At 41.2% G+C, this 19,710-nt stretch overlaps 1 long non-coding RNA gene across 1 annotated transcript in view; it reads left to right on the top strand.

The window, feature by feature from the left end:
* Positions 1–13,397: 13,397 nt before the first annotated feature.
* The window catches only part of LOC106147873, a 48,984-nt gene continuing 42,671 nt past the window's right edge, over positions 13,398–19,710 (top strand). Inside the window, exons 1-2 of the long non-coding RNA XR_001232879.1 lie at positions 13,398–13,562; positions 14,475–14,595. This is a non-coding gene — a long non-coding RNA (uncharacterized LOC106147873). The remainder of the gene's footprint in view (positions 13,563–14,474; positions 14,596–19,710) is intronic.

The raw sequence follows: 19,710 nt of genomic DNA, 5'->3' as shown, positions 1-19,710 counted from the left end.
AAACCAAAAACATTCCTTTAGACAGATTTCCACTGCATGCTAATACTTCTAAGATAACAGTTTTCTGTTTTCATGTTGGTCTTCTACACTAAGCAGTGACCTTTGAATGGACAGCGACTAAATTGCCTTTTTCTTTGTACATTGGAAACATCAACTTGCAATAGGACTCATATGAATAGTACTCATATGAAAAATAATACTCATATAATAGTACTCATATGAAAGTGTTAGATTTAGGCCAGAGATATAGCTCAGTGGCACAAATGCCTGCCTGGCAAGCGCAAGGTCCTGAATTTGATTCCTAATACCAAAACAAAAACAAAAACAAAAAACAAAAAACTTAGACTCAAATATTATAAGACAAACACACATGATCTAACTATAGGCACTGTACAAAACAGTTTAAAGTTTAAGGCCCAGTGTTCATAGCAACAGCTTATTTTTATTGTTTATAATATGCCTTCTAATTCATTAATTCTATTTAAAAAATTTTTAATGTTGTTTTCCATTTTGTTTTGTTCTTACTGCTTTTTTGTGATACTGGAGGTTGGGGTTTTGCGTATACTAGGCAGACACCCCACTATTGTGCTACATCCCCAGCTTCTGCTGCTTTATAACTCTTTAATGTTTGTGATGCAGATGTCACTACTACTGTATTAAATGAAAAAAGAATTCAGAGAGGTTAAGTGATTTCTTCACAGTCACATACCTCATAGGGGCTGGGGATTTAGCTCAGCCGCAAAAGTGCCTGCCTGGCATGCGCAAGGTCGTGAGTTCGGTTCCTGGTACCGGAGAAAAACAAAACAAACAAACAAAAAATAAAACCTCATAGGTAACAGAGATTCTTTGGCTTTTTTTGTTTTTTTGAGTCAGCTTTAAGTACAATTTGTTTTTATTGTGACTTTTAAATTTGAATAACTCCACAAGTCAATTCATCCTCCCTTCTCTCTTTTTCTTCTCCCTCTCTCCCTCTTTCTCCTCATTTCTTCATTCATTTGTATAACAAGTGCTAATTGAACACCTACAAGCACTGTATTAGCTTCTGGGGATAAACTACTAAGCAGAACCAGTCCTAGCTGGGGCACCTGTGGAGGTAACGGTCATCTGGAGAAGCTGAAATCCTTCTGACAATGTACTGCATGCAGGCTGGTAAATATTGGGTAACTTCTCATAAGAATGTGTTATGCTAGAATGTGATAGTAAGATGAAATGTTTCCTGGTGCTCTGATGGGGTTCTCAGCACTTGCAGATTTTTCTGAAGCTAATTGGGAGGGGGAGTTAATTCATTTTGTTTAGTTCTTAAGAGCTCTTCCTCTGTAGTGAATTGCTTAATGGTGGAGCCTTTGATGCTGGCAGGTACTTTTAGCGGAAGATGACTGCTATTACCCTCTCTTGCAACCTGCACTGTTGTGTGGGTTGAAACCAATTAGACCTAAATTAATTAGCAAGAAAATGATGGGCCTACTTGCTGAGCCATTCACAACATCATGCAAAGAAAGACGGAGGGTGTTTGAACGATGCTATGTGTTGCTGTTGAACCCTAATGATTGAAGTATTTCCAAATAGGGAAGTAAATTCAAGCCATTGCTGGATGAAGTGGTCCACTTTTCTTTTTTCTTTAACCCATGATAGTCTTTTAGTCAAAGGCAAGTTATGAAACTATGAGTTAGAACTCCTAGGACCTTTGACAAGTTTTGGGATAAATTTAGAAGACACATGGAATCATTGTGTAGCACGACTTCTTAAGGCCCAAAGTAGTTGAGGATATTGATGGCCAAAAACAAGGACCAATATCCTCCTGTGGGAGCTACAGGTAAGAAGAGTTTCTTTTGAAGGACAAACTCAGTTCTCCCTATTCTCAGTTTCTTTATGGTCTCCCTTGCTGGCACCTCTTCCTCTGTTTATTCCTAAGTGAGGGTTCCTGTTCTTGAAGCTGCAGTCTCAGATGATGACCTCTGCAGGGCCATCATACTTCCCAGGTGAAGGCACATCTGGACGCTCTCTTGAGCTCCAACTGCCCACAGTTACTTTCCTGAATGTCCACCAGCAACCCATACAGTTATTTCTGGAGCCACACTTCCTCTTGACCAGCCAAAAGGTCACCCAGGCAAGAAACCTAGGAGTCATTCTTGATTCCTTCCTTTTCCCCATTGGCCTCACCTAGGGTACTGATGAGCTCTGTTGATGGTACATTCTAATGTAATCATCGACTCTTTATTTGAGTAGTTCTTTCCCGCTCTTGCTTAGACCAGCCTTCTCCTTTGGTGCTTCCTGGCTTGTTCTTCTGAACATTCTAGAGAATTCCCCGTCTTTGGTAATCCTTAAACATTAGTTCTTTCTAGACTTCTGTTGTAGGATTTTTCACTTGGAACACTGAAGTGACTTCAGTCTCAACCAAAGTGACCTTAACCTCAACCAAAGTGACCTCAACCACTATGAGATTTTAGCTACCATACTTATGGCTCTCAGATGTGTGTTTCTGACTGCCGACCTTTCCTGAATGCCAGAGCCACATATCCCAGCGGCTATCTGAGCATCTCTGTGTGTATATCTCACAATTCAAACTCAGTGTGTTTATAGATAAGGTCAGTATTTTTCTCCCTAACCCTGCTCTCCTACTGTGAATAGCACCCCTATCCGTTCAGTTGCATAAACTAGAAATCTAAGCTCTGTTATTGACTCCTTATTCTCACTCACTTCCTGTATGTTTACCTTTATCCTTATTTTCAAGTGTGGAAAAATACTTCAAATCTATTACCATTTTAGAGGGCGCCAGCATTTCTTCCCTGAGTTACTGCAAAAGCAGTAACTTCTTTTATGGTGAACTTGAATATTATTTTGTAATTTTTTTTTTTTTTTGAGGGGAGAACTGTTGGGGATTGAACCCAGGTACTCACACATGCTAACCACGCTGTACCACTGGGCTAAACCGTCAGTGTATATTCTAGTCTTCTAACCCAGAATTTACATGACCAGCTTGAGATTTTAAAAGTCCTGAGTGGTTAGTGCTACTCTTAAAGGATGTTCATGGTTCCTCAAAATGCTGAAGCAAAGGTTTAACTTCTGATTGCCTTCTCAGGGCTCATTAAGATTCTGGCTTTCTAATAATCTGACTTCATCTCTTGCAGCTTCACAATTGGAACTCCACGCTCGCTGGCTGCACCAGACTTTTCCAACACAGCTTTTCTACTCATCTCTGGTTTCAGATTCTGCCAGTGCTTATTATCTTTTAGAGCGTAATTTGGGTGACACTTCATGGCCCACCAGGAAGCTTGCGTGGTGTTTATCATTATGCAATGTAAATGCTTGCTTCTTTTTAAATTTTCCTTATTGACCAGAAGCTCCTTGAGTGCAGTATCTTGTTCATTATTGTGTTCCTAGATAGAGAAGAAAGATGCTGCATTGATAGTAGATGATTTGAAATTTGAATCATGCCTTCTTACATGTTCTCCTCCCCTAAGCCTCAACCTTCTCTAATTTGTTTTCCATACTGCTCCAGGGTGATCTTTCTGAAATGCAAATCAGACCTCGCTGCTCCTGATAAATCTTTCAGCAGCTCCCCATTGCTTCTTGAGAGAATGTAGGCTATGCTCTTTGTCGTGGGTCCCTGTTGTTTTTGCCACACGAAGTCCATTTATTCAACTTTTTGTCAAATTGCATTTTCATTTCTCTTCAATCTTTAGCCCTGAGACTGGAGCAAGCTGACTTTATTCTAGCCTCTGGGGACCATGTTATCCAGGCATAAGCCAATAATATCATCTTTGACTGGTTTGGGAATGAGTGTGTTAACCACGTAGGGACAAGGACAATTTTGCTGAGAGTTTTTGGACAATGACTCTTCCCAGATCTTGCTACTGTCAAAAGTCCAGGACTGAAGACAAAACAATGGAGGACAAAACCCAGATAGGGAGGTAACATGAATTCTGATTATGTTATGTGATCTGTAATCCCAGTAATGCCTGAAACCAGGCTTACCTTGTACTTTTAGCTTGTGTAAGCCGATAACATTTTCTCGCTTGCTTAAGCTAAAAGGGTTAAGATTCTGTTATTCTGTTTATTTTATGTATTTGTTAAACACTTATTCACTGAGCTTTGGCATTGTTCTAAGCACTGCTATTGTTATTAGAGATATAGCAGTGAACACAGTAGACAAAGTCTTTGTTTTTAAGGGAATATCAAGAGACCTCACTGATCTGTATCTTATAAAATTGTATTATAAGGTCCATAGTCTATCTTACATCAGTCTCTCTAACTAAAGCTAAATTCAGTCTTGACTGTGCTGAATCTTAAGTCGTTCATGTTCCCTAATGTTACCTAGTGGTCTTTCATCTCTGAAATCATAAGTTCTAACAATCTACACTCTAATCACAGTCTTCTATAGCCTCACCTTTTGGTTCATCCTTCTCACTTTTAAGGATCACTTATCTCTTTATTTTCACCCTTTTCATCACACACTCATTGCTGTCCTGGCTCCACTTTCTCCCTAGAGACCTACCTAGATGTTCACTCATCTCTTTTGCCCCTGTTTGAATTGTCCCAACTCCTCTGTCATATTAGTTTTCCTTTCTGTTGCCCTCAGAACCCCACATTGCTATGTCTGTGTGCATATCCACCATCTATGACTTGCTCCTGTTTTTCAGGGCACAATTTGGGGAAAACAGAGAATATGAAAATCAGTGCCATGATAAAATTTCTATTTCCAATCATTGTGGGTCTTTGTACTACTCAGTTTGTATTTCTGGCCAACAGCTTTCTGTTTGCCTTTTAGCTGCTATATAGCAGAACTTAAGCTTCCCTATTCTAGTTGGGTAAAGAGGTGATTTTAAACATGTGTTAAATGTGATAGCAGGCTAGGATGAGTCATAACCTGAGGAAATGCGCTATGTGGAGGAAGAAGTGAGGGCACTTTTACGAGGAACTGGCATGCAATGGCAAAGGAATTATCTAGGCAAGGGGAACAGCATATGAGAATGTTCTGAGGCGAGGGATGGTAAAAATTAGGTATGGCTAAAAGATGGAGCCCAAGGGGGAAGTGGCACAAGGCAAAACTAGAAAAATAGTTCCTTTCTCCCTTCATTGGTTACAATATTTACTTAAATATTTATTGAAAACTCATAGTGCTCCTTGAAGTCCTCTTTGGGCCCGAGACTTAGGAGTTACAGAGGATACTGTCAAGAGCCAGGCCTTTTCTTTGCAGCTACTATTTTTTAATTAATTAATACATCAATTAATTAATTCAATTATTTTACAGAACTAGAAATTGAACCCAGAGTCTCACATGTGTGAGGTAAGTACTCAATCACTCAGTTACTCTACTAATCCCTACTATTTCTATCCATCCTGGCCCAACATCCATTTCTGATTGCCAGTACTTGAATGTCCTTACCTGAAGGCTGTGCTTTACCTGGTCATAGGAGCTACACTGGCTATGTGTAGGGTAGGCTACAGTGCTCTGATGTCAAAACTATCCCCAACTCCATCTCCCAACATTCCTCAAAAAGTGACCTACAGGAGTACATGGACAGAAATCCTGGTCCCCTTGCCCCTGGGGTAGGAAATTTCAAAGGTGTGTGTTCCACATTCACCAATGAAGGCTCCCAGGGGCCTCATATACCAGGTGTCCATGGTGGTAACTGGCTCGAAGACTTTATTGTTTTCTTTGCCTTCCCTCCTCCCTTACTCTTGTTTTCCTGGACCACTGCCCGAATAATCTCCTTGCATGAATCCTTACCTGCAGGACTCAACTGCTGCATTTTAGGAAGTGCAGACGAAGGTAGTAGTGACCAAGGTGCAGAAGTTCTCTGCCTTAACATCACTTAGGTTCCATAGAGAGATACAGACCATGGTATTTCCAGCTAGGATGTACGTGATGACTGGCAGAGCAGGCGGCTGGCTGGCCGAAGGGGCTGTTCAGAGGCTCTCGTGCCTTCTTCCTCCTGCTCTTCTTCTTACCACACAGCAGTAAGGAGCTGATGTCTTCCTCAGCTTTAATGATACTCAGCTCCTGTGATTTTTCCTCAAACCATTCAGTAATAACACTTCATGGTGTAATTCCAGGAATTACCTGGTGAGTTTTCTGTATCCACCTAAAATCCTAAATACCAGTTTCCCAGGCTCCCTTCTTATTCATTTTCATTTTCGTTTTCATGGCTTCAGCCAACACCTCAAGGCAAAGCGTCTCAAATTTATATCTACTGTGGAGGTCCTTTCCAAGTCCAGACATTCGGTTACTTGTTGCCCATCTCTCCCTAGCTTTCCAGAGATGCCCTAACAAGAAACAATCCAAAACCTGATTTCATCTCCCTCGCTGGTCTTCATTTTAAATTCCTATGTCATAGGATGACACTGTCCACATCCACTGTCAGCAAACCTTTTTTAAACCTCCTTCTTCTGCCTTTTTTGTCCATTTTCTTTGCTTCACAGCACCCAAGATGGGATTGGGAGCCCTTGCATGGATGACAACAACAGCTTCTAAGCAATCCTCTAGTTCTGTGGTGCATAACCGTGACCCCAGCACTCTGGAAGGCTGAGGTAAGAGGAAAGCAGGTTTGATCTCAGCCTGGGTGACTTAGCAAGACCCTGTCTCAAAATTAAAAAATAAAGTTTAAAAAGAGCTGGGTTATAGCTCAGTGTGAAGCCGTGGGTTAAATCCTTGGTGCCACAAAAACGAACAAGTGGATCAACAAACAGACTAAACAAACAAGGCTTTAGTTCCTCCCTCTCCAACCTGACTTCCATGTAGCAGTTCAAATAATGGTTCTAAAATTCAAACTGAGCTGTACCACTGTGCTTAAAATCAGTCGTGGGCTCCCATTAACTTCAGGTAAAGTACAGACTCCTTGGTATCTCAGTCAAGATGCTGCAAAATCTTGCTCTTGTCTCCCTCCCCGATCTCATCCTCAGCTCTTGTCATGCTGTCTTATGTGCCTGTGACATGTACACACTTCTCTCTCTCCCTCGCTTTGATGCCTGATTTGCTGCTGAGCATTCTGCAAGACACGAGTTACCATTTTAAGTAAAGATTTCATGACCATCCAAAACCAGAGAAGCTGCTTCCCTTTGGAACTCCCTCAGGTCCCTATTTATGGGACTATAAATCTATAGCGCATTGCCAAGGCTTGCTCTTTACCTATTTCTGTCACTAACCTCTGAGCTTCTTCAAAGCAGGTAATGTGTTATTTATGTCTGTATCAGTGCCAGAGACATGGAGATGTGCAGTCAACCCTTGTCAAATGAATTAATAGTGTAGCTAACTTCATGTACAGGTCTGGGATAACATATGACCTTGCTCTGACTATTTTCCCTGAATCATACTATAAAAATTTCATTTGACATTAAAATGCAAATTATTTATAAGGTCAGTCACCTTGTACTGTACCTTAAACTGCTTAGATGTTTGCATGCTCCCTGTGATGCAAGGCTTTATGAGCAAAGCACCTGTCACATTTACCAGTTCAGTGTCTGGACTTGTAGTTTATAACAGATGGAGCCCTGATTCAATTTTCAAATTCTGTTACTTTTGCTCCATTTATGTGCTTATAGTTTTAGACAACAGAATGGTCTAGATGAGTTATTGAGTAATTCTTAGCTGTGTTGTTTTTGAAATACTGTACGCCTTTCTTTTCCCAGTTTTTACCTAAATCAGTCTTTAGAGACAATCCATGAAAAAAAATTAAAATGGAAGCAGATTTGTTATATTTTGGTTAATTTGTTAATTTTGGTTAAACTTCCATTTAATTTATTTTAGATCCATGTGGGTGAGGTCTCTCACATATTACTCACTGTCACACAAAATGTTGCCTTTCTCTGCAGCCAGTCCTTTATTAAACATGTACATATTCAAAGCACAATAATAAACACTTTGCATCTTAATAAATCTGCCCTGCAACCCTACAAAGAAGTAGCTGTGAACACATCTGGAACTCAAGGAGGACATGACAGATGTCATCGCAGGTGTCAGAGGACATCATAGGGGCATGTCGTTGATACTTAGATGTACAAAGACAACTCTGTCCCCAGAGTGGAGCACGGACTGAGGGACCATAAGACTGACGGGAGAGAGTCAGGATAATGCAATAATCTAAGACAGGGTGGTGTGACCAGTGTGGTGGGACCAGAAAGTCATGATATTCTAGGAACACAGGGTCAAGGAAGCAGGAACACAGTCTACAGAAAGGCAAACAGACCTCTGTATGGGGTCTCAGGGTGAGAATCTCCCTCTGTCCCTTGTAACAGCGGGAGCTGCTGGCAATTTTAGCAACTTTGCTAAATCTGTTTCCTCATCTATTATGATTGATACATTGTGTTAACTTGGGGAGTCTAGAGGTTTGACTAAGTGACTCAGCAGAGAGCCAGGGTGCTTACTTTGTATCCATCCTGCGCCTGTGGAAGAGGAGGGCATGGAGATTATGTGAGAGCTACATGCCCCCTGGGTGGGGGTAGCCTGTTTGCAATGCAAAGGAGGGAACGAGGCTGCTTGCCCCTAGTCCTCCCTTTTGCTCTTGTTGCTTTGCTGTTTCACGGTCATGAACTGTTGCCCTCTGCCATGTGCCACTCTGTCTTCAAGCCAGCCAAGTATGGACTGAAACCTCCACAAATTGTAAGCTAAATAAACCTTTTTTTCCTTCATTTTGGGTGTCAGGTATTTTGTCTCAGCAAGAGAGAAAAGTAACTAAGACATCTATAAAATGGAGAGAGTAATAGTGGCCCTTTCAAAGAATTCTGGAGAAGATTATGAGATAATACAGGCTCTCGTAGCCAGAGTATATGTATATCCCCCACATATATCCAGAACCTATGAATGTATGCTCCTTATATGGCAAAATGGACTTTCCATATTTGATTGAAGAAAAGGGTCCTGTGATGGGAGAGATGACCCCTCATTAGCCAGGTGGGCTCAATCTAGACACACAAGACCTTAGAATGTGAAAAATCTTGAGACGCTCTCCTGGCTGTGGTCAGAAAGGGATGTGGCCGTGAACATAGGTCAGAGAGATGTTTCTGGCAGTGGAGGTAGAGGAAAAGTGCCTGAGCTGAGGAATATGGGTGGCTTTTAAGAGCTGGTAAAGGAAACATTGTTTCAGAAGAGAATGTAGCCCTGTCAAGACCTTGATTTTAGCCCAGTGAGACTTGTGTTGGATTTTTTATCCCACAGAACTGCAAGATGACAGATTTGTGTTATTGTTATTTTTTTATGATAAAGAGACTAAAAGATAATAAAATAACAACAGCATAGACAAAAACAAAACAAAATGAAACAATAAAAATTATGTAGGGTTTCTTTTTCTTTCTTTCTTTCTTTCTTTTTTTTTTTTTTTCATCTTTTTGAGACAGGATCTTGCTATGCAGTTCAGGCTGGCCTTGAGCTTACTTTGTAGCCCAGGCTAGTCTCAAACTCACAACGATCCTCCTGCTTCAGCCTTCTAAGTGCTGGGATTACAGGTGTGCACCACCACACCTGGCTGATACCGAGTTTCAAAACAAAATGATAGGAATTAACAGTGGTTATTATATTACATATGATTATCTTCAATGAAGTTGCCCAGCTTGCCAGATGTCACAATGCAAAATTTATCAAACCATTAAAGAGAATAAACACTAGTAAAAAACATTAGAAACAATATAGAGCTTCACCAAACAAGATGGTAGGCATTCACCAATGGTTGGGATATTGCATACTTGTGTTATTTTAAATTTATCGCCTTGTAGTTATTTGTTACAAAAGCAAGAGAAAACTAATGCGTGTGAAACATGATGATTCTTTAGATGTGCAAGGAGAGGAGAAGAAACCAAGAAGAATGCTTGGAAAGCTGTGCTGCTGCCTTAGGTAAGTGTGGGAAAAGTTGGATTTGGGGAGTCTGAGAACTGTGCTAATGGGCAAGGTCAGTAGGTGCTTGGGTACAGGATCCAGATCTTAGAGACCTGGGCTACATTATTTATCCTTTCAAATTATTGCTCTAGAGTAGATGAGATTGCTTCAAGTCATCCCATCTAATAGGTGTTTGGGAAAAACCTGTTCTTCTCTGGATCCTTGGTTTCTCAAACTGATACTTAGTTCTCCCAGACTCTGGATTGCTTAAGCCCTAGGATGTGTACCTGTGTCACTGTCAGCCACTTTGGGTTCAGATTTATGTCTTAAATGTGGCCACCTGACTCAGAAGCATTCTTAAAGTGGACGTCACTCTCCTTTCTTAACAAAATCTGACCAAGCGGAATTATTTTGTATGTGAGAAGAAATTCCAGGCCATGAACTCTGGCGTCCCTAACTGAAGGTGGCTGGCATTTAATGGATGCCAAAAGTGAGTCTTAAGCAACTGAATATCTCATTCAAACTCAGAGAGTGACTTTGTGTGAGGTTTTTTTCACTTCTTTATGTTAACACCTGTAATCCCAGGAGCTAGGTCTCTATAGTATTGCGCTTTGTCTTGGATTTCGCAGTATTGTGTACCTCCCACAGATTCTCTGCGCCGAGATTTCGTAGCTCCCCATCCCTGACTCCGGCAACCATGGGCTGATGTATGGGCACACGCATTCCTCCATGGTGATCCCATTTTATACCTAGCAAAACCCTACACTGCCAGGCTGGGTACAAGTGCTAATCTGTATGTTCCCACCACAAAACCGTGGCCACAAGCACTCTGTCATACCAGACATTCCCCAGCGCCCAAGTCCTGCACTGATCTGTGTGCAGGAAAAGACCATCCACCGCAGCTTCTGGGACTTGTGTTGGCTCAAAGTCCACTACAAGAAGGCACATCGTGCTCCAATCACAGCAGATATATTTACGGCAGACCTGCTATTTGCTTCACCGAGCGCACAAGCACTTTACATGTATAGTTTCTTACTCTCACCACATTTTGGTGGGAAAGGTAATATTGTTATCTTTGTATTTTAGGTGAGAGAATGACATCTTAGAAAATGTGAGTAAATTGCTCATGTTAATGAGATGGCACAACCTGAATTAAAAATCACCTTCATCTGTTTCCCAAATTAACATTCTTTCTAGTGTACAGGTTAGCAACATCTGTAAAAGGAGAAAGGACACATCTGGAAAATATAGGACTCTCTGGTACTCGGGGCCAAGCCACAGATGTCTGCAGGACTTCATATCCGGTTTCCTTCATCCTCAGGTTGCTTATTTGTTCTTTACTTACATCAGTATTTTTTATTTTTTTGATTTTTTAAGACAAGGTCTTGGTCTGTAGTCCAGGCTGGCCTTGAATTCACTATGTACCCCAGGCTGGCCATGAACTCATGGCGATCCTCCTGCCTCAGCCTCCCAAGTACTGGGATTATAGGAGTGTGCCACCACGCCCAGCTTCCTTCAGTATTTATTGAGTGCTGACTGTGCCAGGCACTGTGCTAGTTGGGGAGGATGTTTCCGTGGACCTCAAGGAACTTACTTTCTGAGGGATATGTATATACGTACACAGACGCGTCCTCTTCACTGTGTTAAATATCGCAACAGAGAGAGACAGCTTGCTGTGGGAACCTGGATGGAGAGGTCTGCTGCCTTCATTGTGTTGGCTGCCTTTTCCCAGACAGGCCTGTGACAGGTGGGCAGTGTCCCACATCTGTGTGTAGCAGGATCCCGAGATATCCAGACCCAAAAATACATAGCTTCACTCTGCCCTCCTAATTTTCCCCTCTCCCATCTTAGCCACCAGTCAGTCCCCTGCCCTGTATGCCAAGAGAAAGCTCTCTTCCCCCACTCATGATGTAATGTCCAGAAGGGACACATAACAACAGATCCTGCAGCAGGACAGCCAGTCAGTGTTTATCAGCTGCGCCTGAGGATCAGGCCCACCATCTACCAGACGCATGGTACGAGTGGAGCCCCACTGGCCGCTTGGAGGCAGGCCCTCCAGAGTCCTGGGACCCTGCTGTCGGCTTTGTCAGATCCTCTCCTAGCAGCCAGCCCCAGCCTATAATGGTGACCATGAGCCAGCAAGGTGCAGGCCATGAGGGGGCAGCTGGACTTCTCACATTTCCTCTCCAGGCCTGTCATTTTCTGGACATTGATGCCTGTTTCCATTCACAAGCCTTCTGTGTCTTAGTCTTCCCCTTTGGGTTCTGTACCTGACCTGTGTGTTTAGCCACGCATTGGCTTGGTCTTACCCTCTCAGTCAAGATTTATCTAACAGCCTGTGTCTGGGTGCCATTAACGGGTAGAAACCCGATCTTGATCTTGTTTTGCTCGTGTGACCTGTCATTGCTAGTTTAGGTGCTGGTTCTTTTTTCCTAAGTATTGCCTTCAGTCAAGAATCTTCAGTGGCTCCTCATTTCCACGGGCAGCATTTTGAACCGCTGAGCCTGTCTTTTGATCCTAGTTGTACTCTAGCTCTGATCTCTGGGCAGTGCAATACAGAAACCATATTCCAGCAACATGGACCCACCCTACCATAAGGATGGACTCTCCCTGCTCCAGTGCACCCTGCATGTTCCCCGTGTGCTTCATTCCTGCCTTCCTCTTTTAAACTCTCCCATCTGTCTGGCTAACTCCTACTCACCCTTCAAGACCCAGCCAGAGCAGGGCAGGGTGTCTAATTGCCTTTTCCACAAACTGAAACAATGAATCCCATTCTTAGGCCGAATGTGTAGCCAGTACAGCTCCTTACTGCATCTAAGGCAGTCATAGCCCAGTGTATCCCCACCAGTCTCCAAGCATTTCGAGGTCAGGAGCCAGGCTTCTTTTATCTGTTATCTAGAACGCCCAGCACAATGATATCTTATAACAATGTCCCATTATTGTCTCCTGAATACATAAGTATATTGGCTTCATTTGCTGCATGTTTTGAAAACAAAATTAGTTACACAGCGGTTAGAAGGAATATTATTAAAGGTGTCCCTGAATGGCAAAGTCTGATCTGAAATCCTCAAGCAAAAATGATTTCACCAGGCAGAGAAATGGAGACATTTAAAGCAGAAGCAGCAGTGCAGGCCACTTAGGGACTAGGGAAAGCCTGGTGTGTATTAAGAAATGCGCAATCGTAGGAAGTCGTGCTCAGATGCCAAAGAATCCCATTTGCTGTGGGGACTCAGGCGTCAGTCCCTGAGGTCAAGGGCCACTTAAGGTTGTAAGTAGTGGAGTGACGTGGTTAGATGCAATTGGTGCATAACTCGGCTTTGTTCCTTTGCTTTCTTTCTTTCTTTCTTTCTTTTTTTTTTTTAAAGATGCTGTGCATAGGTTTTCTGGTAAGTAGTTGTAAGAAGGCGCTGTTACGCGTCACGCTCGCATCCCGGGGGCACAGTGCAGCTCTGAGCCAGCGGGGGCAGTTTTTTCTCCTGGCTCAGCCACTGGAGGTCACTGTTGCACCACAGATATGAATGCAAAGGCCCCGGATGCCCTTTCCAAGTCGTCTTCTGTCAAGGGTGAGTGCGCCGTCCCCCGGGTTGCTTGGAAGTTCCCCAGGGCAGACATCCCTCTGTCCCGGTCTAGAAGTGGACTGGCGACCTGAAGAATGTGGCCGAGGAAGAGCCACGTCTGAAGCGAGAGGCGCTGAGGCCGGCGCGCGGGTGCAGGGAGGGCCCAGGCCGTCATCAAATCCCGGGAGCTGCTTGAGGTCTGGATCGCATTAGCCCGTCTGCTGCGGGACAGGCTGGATGCCCCTTTGGGTCAAGGCGACTACTGTCCCGCTGCTTTCTGGCTCGAATCTGGTGGAGGTTAGGGAAGGTTATTATTGCCTTATGGGTCCATAGACGTCCAGAGAAATAAATGCATTGCGTATCCCTTCCCCATCCCTGAGGAGGCCTGGAGGTTGGAGGAGGTCCTCCTGCCCCTTCGGGGTTCGGACAGCAGAGCTCTGACCAGAGGAGGAGAAGGGAAACTGAGACCCGCCCCAGAAACACACACAGCTCCCTGTGGCCTCTACCCGGCGCCAGGCTTCAACAGAGGCGTCCAAGAGAACCGTGGAGAAGAGACAGGACCGCAGTTCCAGTGAGAAACTCTGGGCGCTAGGCCTGTTGTATAGTTTTTCCCCTTTGCTCTTCATGATAAATATATGAAAGATATTACTTGGGCCGTTTTTTATTTTGTTTTTGTTTTTGTTTTTTGGTTTTTTTCCAGTACCAGGAATCAAACTCATGACCTTGCGCTTGCCAGGCAGGCGCTGTGCCACTGAGCTAAATTCCCAGCCCATTGGGCCGTTTTTTATTTGAAGAAACTGAGGATCAGGGCTGTCATTTTAACCTAAGTCTCCTGAAGTACAAGGAGAAAGGATGGTAGAACAACTCCTCGTAGTTACCACCTAAGCGTTTATTTGAACTTGAAGATTTGGTTTGAATCACCTAGGGAAACAGAGGTTTTGGCTGTACAGCTTTGAGAATAACTCACTTTAACAAAGTGGGAGAGCCTCTTATAGGAGGGGAGTGACTTTTTATAAGCCACACTGTTTATAATTTTTCATAGACCCAAAGCACTTCTATATACATTTAATTTGACCCTTACAATAACCCTCTTATCTCTATTTTTATAGCTGAAGAATCTGAGATGCTGAGGATTTGATGTGTCTAAGGATAACATAAGTGGTCAGTGGTGGAATTCACCTCAACGTTTCCTACTCCACGCTTTGCATGACACCGAAGTTTAACACCCAGGTAAGTTTTGGACAATGGAAAGATACTGTGATACAGCCTAGTTAACAACAGAAGTCACATCCTGACTGACCCGAAAACAACAATATGCAGTATAAGAACCGTTGTTGAACTCCCACCATCTTGTATGAAGCTTTGCCTCATTTCCAATGTTATTTTTTTATTACTTGTTACTGTCTTTGATTGTTTGATCAGTCTTACATTCTCATGTCTGGTAGACTGGGAAACTTCATTGAAGATAACATTATGGAATGTAGCCACCATTGTTAATTTCTATCACTTTGTTTTGAGGTCATGTATTGTTTTTGTTGTTTTTGGGTTGTTTTGATTTTTGTCTTCATTGTTGTTTTGTTAGTTTTTTTTAATTTTTAAAATAAAAAATTTTAGAAAAAGGAAGTCACTTCCACTTTGAGCACTGCACATTTTATTTTCAGAAATCAGGATGTTTCAACCCAGAAACATGAAGTTCCTTGCTAAGTTCATATAGCTCTGGGGTGAATGATATTGTATTTTAAAATTAGGGCTCCCGGATTGATCTAGTGAGGATGCAGAAAACTCAGTATTAGAACTTCTAGGATTGCATGAAACATTTATCCTGAAAAAGTTCACTGTTAACTGAAATTCAACTTTAACTGTACATCCTGTGTTTTATCTGATAACACTATTTATTCCAGATCCAAAGAAAGAAAGCTAAGTGCTCTGTTCTTGTGGACATATTTAAATTTTAGAAATGCAATTATTTTTTAAAAGGGCCCTGTAGACACCTTAAAAAATGAAAGACTTTCTATTGTTTTATCTTGGCTTTGCCAGTAACCTTCCAAAGCTCTGTTTTTCTCTTTGCATCACTGAATGGAACCATTTTTTAAGTAAATCCTAGAAAAAAACAATTGCAAAGCAGTTTGAAAATACAAAGGGCTTCAGGACGATTATGAAAGAAACCAGCCCAGTTAATCATAGCAGCTACTCGAGGGAAACCACATCATGGAAAGAAATCTCTAAGGAGATTGAGTAGAATATCCTTCCTATGCACACCTTTAATCAAGATTCAAAGGAAGACAGCCAGTTCCCTTTGGAAACTATTATGTAATGAAATCAACCCTGCTTTGTATTCCCATACTAATTATTGGATTTATTCTTCTGACTTAATTTATTTGTAGGTGTGGGGCATTTTTATTAATTTTTTGTTATTTTGCTAATAGAAAAAACAACAAATAATGATAATTTGAGCTGACCAGTTGTAAGAAAGAGTTTAAATATTAAGGCAGTTTCACATTTCTTAAATATGTTGTAATTAAATATAAAAGGAGTTTTAAAATCTATTCTATGTATCAGTGAGGTAAAGATAATGCTCTGGATATGTGTGGTTACTGTCATTCATTCTGTAAAGAATAAAGTGTTGGTTCTTAAAGTCAGATGTTAACTGGGTGGACAATCACGCACATATGTTAATGAGATTTTACTTTGTGCCTGATGGGATACTTATTATCAACAAGGGAAAAGATAGTCAGTGTTGGGCAAGAGAAGGAAACCTTTGTATACTTTTAGGGACATCAGTTGGTACAGTTACCATGGAAATAACCATACAGTTACCATGACATATCCTCAGAAATGAAAAGTAGAATTACTATATGATCCACCAATCCCTCATCTGGGTACATATTTAAAGGAAATGAGATAATGTTTAGAAGAGTTACCAGCTACTTCATTTCATTGCATTATTACACACAATAGTCAAGCTAGGGAACAACTTAAATGTTCATCAAAGGATGAATGGGTAAAGAAAATATAAGATATTTCATGTATATCTATATATTTATGTGTATGAATGTATGTAATATATATGAAATATTATTCAGCCTTTAAAAAGAAGGAATTCTTTGTTATTTGTAACATCCTGAATGAACCTGCTAAGTGAAATATCAAACATAGAAAGTCAGTATGACATGATCTCATTTACATCTGGAATCTAAGAACAAGTTGAACTTATAGGAAGTTCAGAATAGGATGAATACCAGGGGCTGGGAATGGAGGAAATGGGGAGATATTGCACAGTGGTCCGTTATGCAGGTTAAATAAATTAGGGACATCTAACATACGGCATGGACTATAGTTAACAGTAACGTACTGAATATTCAAGAGAGTTGACCATAATAGTTCTTATCAAACACATACACATAAATGGTTATATTTGAGGTGCTAGATAAGTTAGATTGTAGAAGTCATTTCACAATGTATACATGCATTAAAACATGATGGTGTAAACCTTAAATGTATGTGATTTTGTATCCATCAAATATACTTCAGTAGAACTGGAGAATATAATGGGTTTATGTATTTCCCTTTAACCTCGCGTAAACATTAGCAATTTGAATGTTCTGTTTCTGTGTTCTGTTTCTGCCTTTCACCAACTTCTGCATTCACTCACCACTTTTGTTTCCCTTCTGTTACTTACTATAATACCCACCAGACACTTACTGAGCTTGAATCTGAAGGATGTGCTTTGGTGGGAATTTGGGAAACAGAAGTGAAAGCACGGCCTTATCCTCAGTCTGCTCACAGCTGAAGGCGCAGATAGACTTGTGAACAGTGAACTTGAGCACAGCAAAAATAAGAACAAACAGGAAAAGGTCATTACCTATGCCTGGGAAAGGCTGGAGGGGAGGGCATTAGTTCAAGGTGAAGAACAATATTTACAAGGCCAGTGTCTGGTGTACGTGAGAAGAGGTGCAGGATGGAGCTGGTGGAAAAGGCAAGAGAATAGGGAATGGGGGTCCATCTCTAAGTGGTACAACAAGTGAAGACATTTGGATGTAATGAGACGTCATTGGAAATCTTTACTGGGAGAAAGATGTGGCCGGATAGATTTTAGAGAGAAAGATCTGTGAGAAGAAATCAGAGTGGGAGAGGCCAGAAGCTGAGAGGGAAGATGTCAGTACATCCGTAGTGGCGATTTGGAACTGATAAAGAGCTTGTGCTGAGGATATGGGAAGGAGGAGGGCAGATTGGCTTTACTTCGATTACGTTTTTATTCTTTGGATCTTCTCATCTTTAAGTCCTGCAAAACTCAAGCAAGAGTTCAGTAGGATGAGACAAGCATGCCTAAATTAGGAGACGAATCATTAGGGTTGGGAAAGTTCTATGGAAAGCTGATACAGAAAGCAATTAAGAGAATATGTCTGGAAATGTTAGTTCAAAACCAACCTCTCAATTATTTTTAATAATGGTTCAAAAGTAGAACTATTGATCAAGTTTGAGATGTTGCATAGTTGAAAGGAATAGTTAATGTACTGAATGTAAAAACCAAATCCTCAGATATAAAATAGTCAGACACTAGTTAAATCCAATGAGATGAAACCTAATAGGGATAAATGTAAAGTTCTGCAGTTGGAACAAAAAAATTTATAATTAGAGAATTAGAGAATCCAAGTTTGTAAATATATGGGCGTGATGTCTTCTCTAATTAATGGCTTCTTGGGCTGTTTTAATGGATACAGGATGTTAAAATCATAGCTGCTATAGAAATATAGACCACTAAAATCTCAATAGCATACAAGAATTGAAATTTATTTTTTGCTTACTATACAAGTCAAATACTCCTGGTCTTGTCTGTTGTTTTCCTCCATGAACTCAGGGCTTTGGGTTTCTCCCATCTAGTGGCTCAGTGACATTGTTAGCTTTGGCTTCAAGATCATTTGCATATCCCTTGCAGGACCTTGGCTTCATAAAAACTTGGCCTAGAAATATCGCACATAATTTCCCTTCATATTGTATTAGCAAGGGAGTCTAGGAAATACAATCTTTGGGTGGGCAACCACTTTCTAAGGACAAATCTGAATTATGGAAGTAGGAAGACACAAATTGGTGCCTTTTGTTTTTTGTCATCTCTGTCCCTTATGGATTGCAAAAGATACATGATATTCTTAGCTCTGGTCAGTCCATGGATTTAACCTGTTTTTTTTTTTTTCTCCAGTACCGGGAACCGAACTCATGACCTTGCGCATGCCAGGCAGGCGCTTTTGCCGCTGAGCTAAATCCCCAGCCCCCAGTCCATGGATTAATGTAAAACAAAAGTATCCCATTTTAGGAGGAGTATGGGCAAAATGAAGCATATTTGGAAGCAATTGAGTAGAGGACACAGTGGAAAAAAATTTTGTGAATGATTAGAAAAGGGAAGACCCAGGAGGAACACAACGGTTACTTTTAGCTGGTGGAAAACATCTCAGTTATCTTACTCAGGGCTTTATTTTTTATGCTTCACCTTTCTCAGTTTATGGGGATTTTACATACTTTTGGGCTCATAATTATTCCAGTATGGTAGGTGCTGAGTTTATTTCTTCAGGCCCAATTTTCCTGTTAGCTATTACGTATCACTTCTTGTATGCAATTCTAACCATTCATCCTAAATGGTAATGTTACACCAGACATAACACATTTAGCCTCAGTTTACAACAGCGTCTCTGCTTTGGTTACCAAGAGTTGGTAACATTGATAGTCACACAGTTTCTCAAACTAGAAGCCAGGGAATCATCCTGAGCTGCCACCCTTCCTGAACCCTCTAATCATTTTCTACATCCATCAGTTTGACCTCATAAATGTTCTTAAATTCATCCATAGCACTACAGATTGAACTCAGGTTTTTGTCATTCTTCTCCTGGTTTACTGAAATAACTTACTATATGGTCAAGCTTCTTCTACTTTTATTTCTCTACACTGCCACTGGAGTGATCAACAAAAATGTAAGTCTGATTTAGTGTTCTCTTTTTTAAGCCCCTTCAGAGTTTTAGGTATGATGTACGAGTCTCTTCTTCTCTGATTCTTACCTATGTCTCTAGCTTCATTGCTTAAAAATCTAGCTCACATCATTCTACCTGCAGTTCCTTAAATACCCTTACCCTAGTTTTCGTTTATATACCTTTGTTTGAACTGGGTAATGAGTTCTTTAGCTAACTCTTCTTTGTCCTTAAAAATCCATTCCGTACTTCCCTTACCTTCTCAAATCTGAGGTGCAGGCCCCTTTCTATACATCTGAACACTCTCAATATACTCATATATTCTAAATATGTCTCCAAAGCAAGGATCTTTGCCCCTCTTTCTCTCTCCTCTCTTTCTGTCTTTCCC

This window comes from Chinchilla lanigera, unplaced genomic scaffold (assembly GCF_000276665.1).
Source record: "Chinchilla lanigera isolate Chin_1 unplaced genomic scaffold, ChiLan1.0 scaffold00011, whole genome shotgun sequence".
Lineage (NCBI taxonomy): Eukaryota > Metazoa > Chordata > Mammalia > Rodentia > Chinchillidae > Chinchilla > Chinchilla lanigera.
The sequence above is the reverse complement of the archived record's forward strand: the minus strand, read 5'-3'. Positions and strand labels throughout refer to the sequence as shown.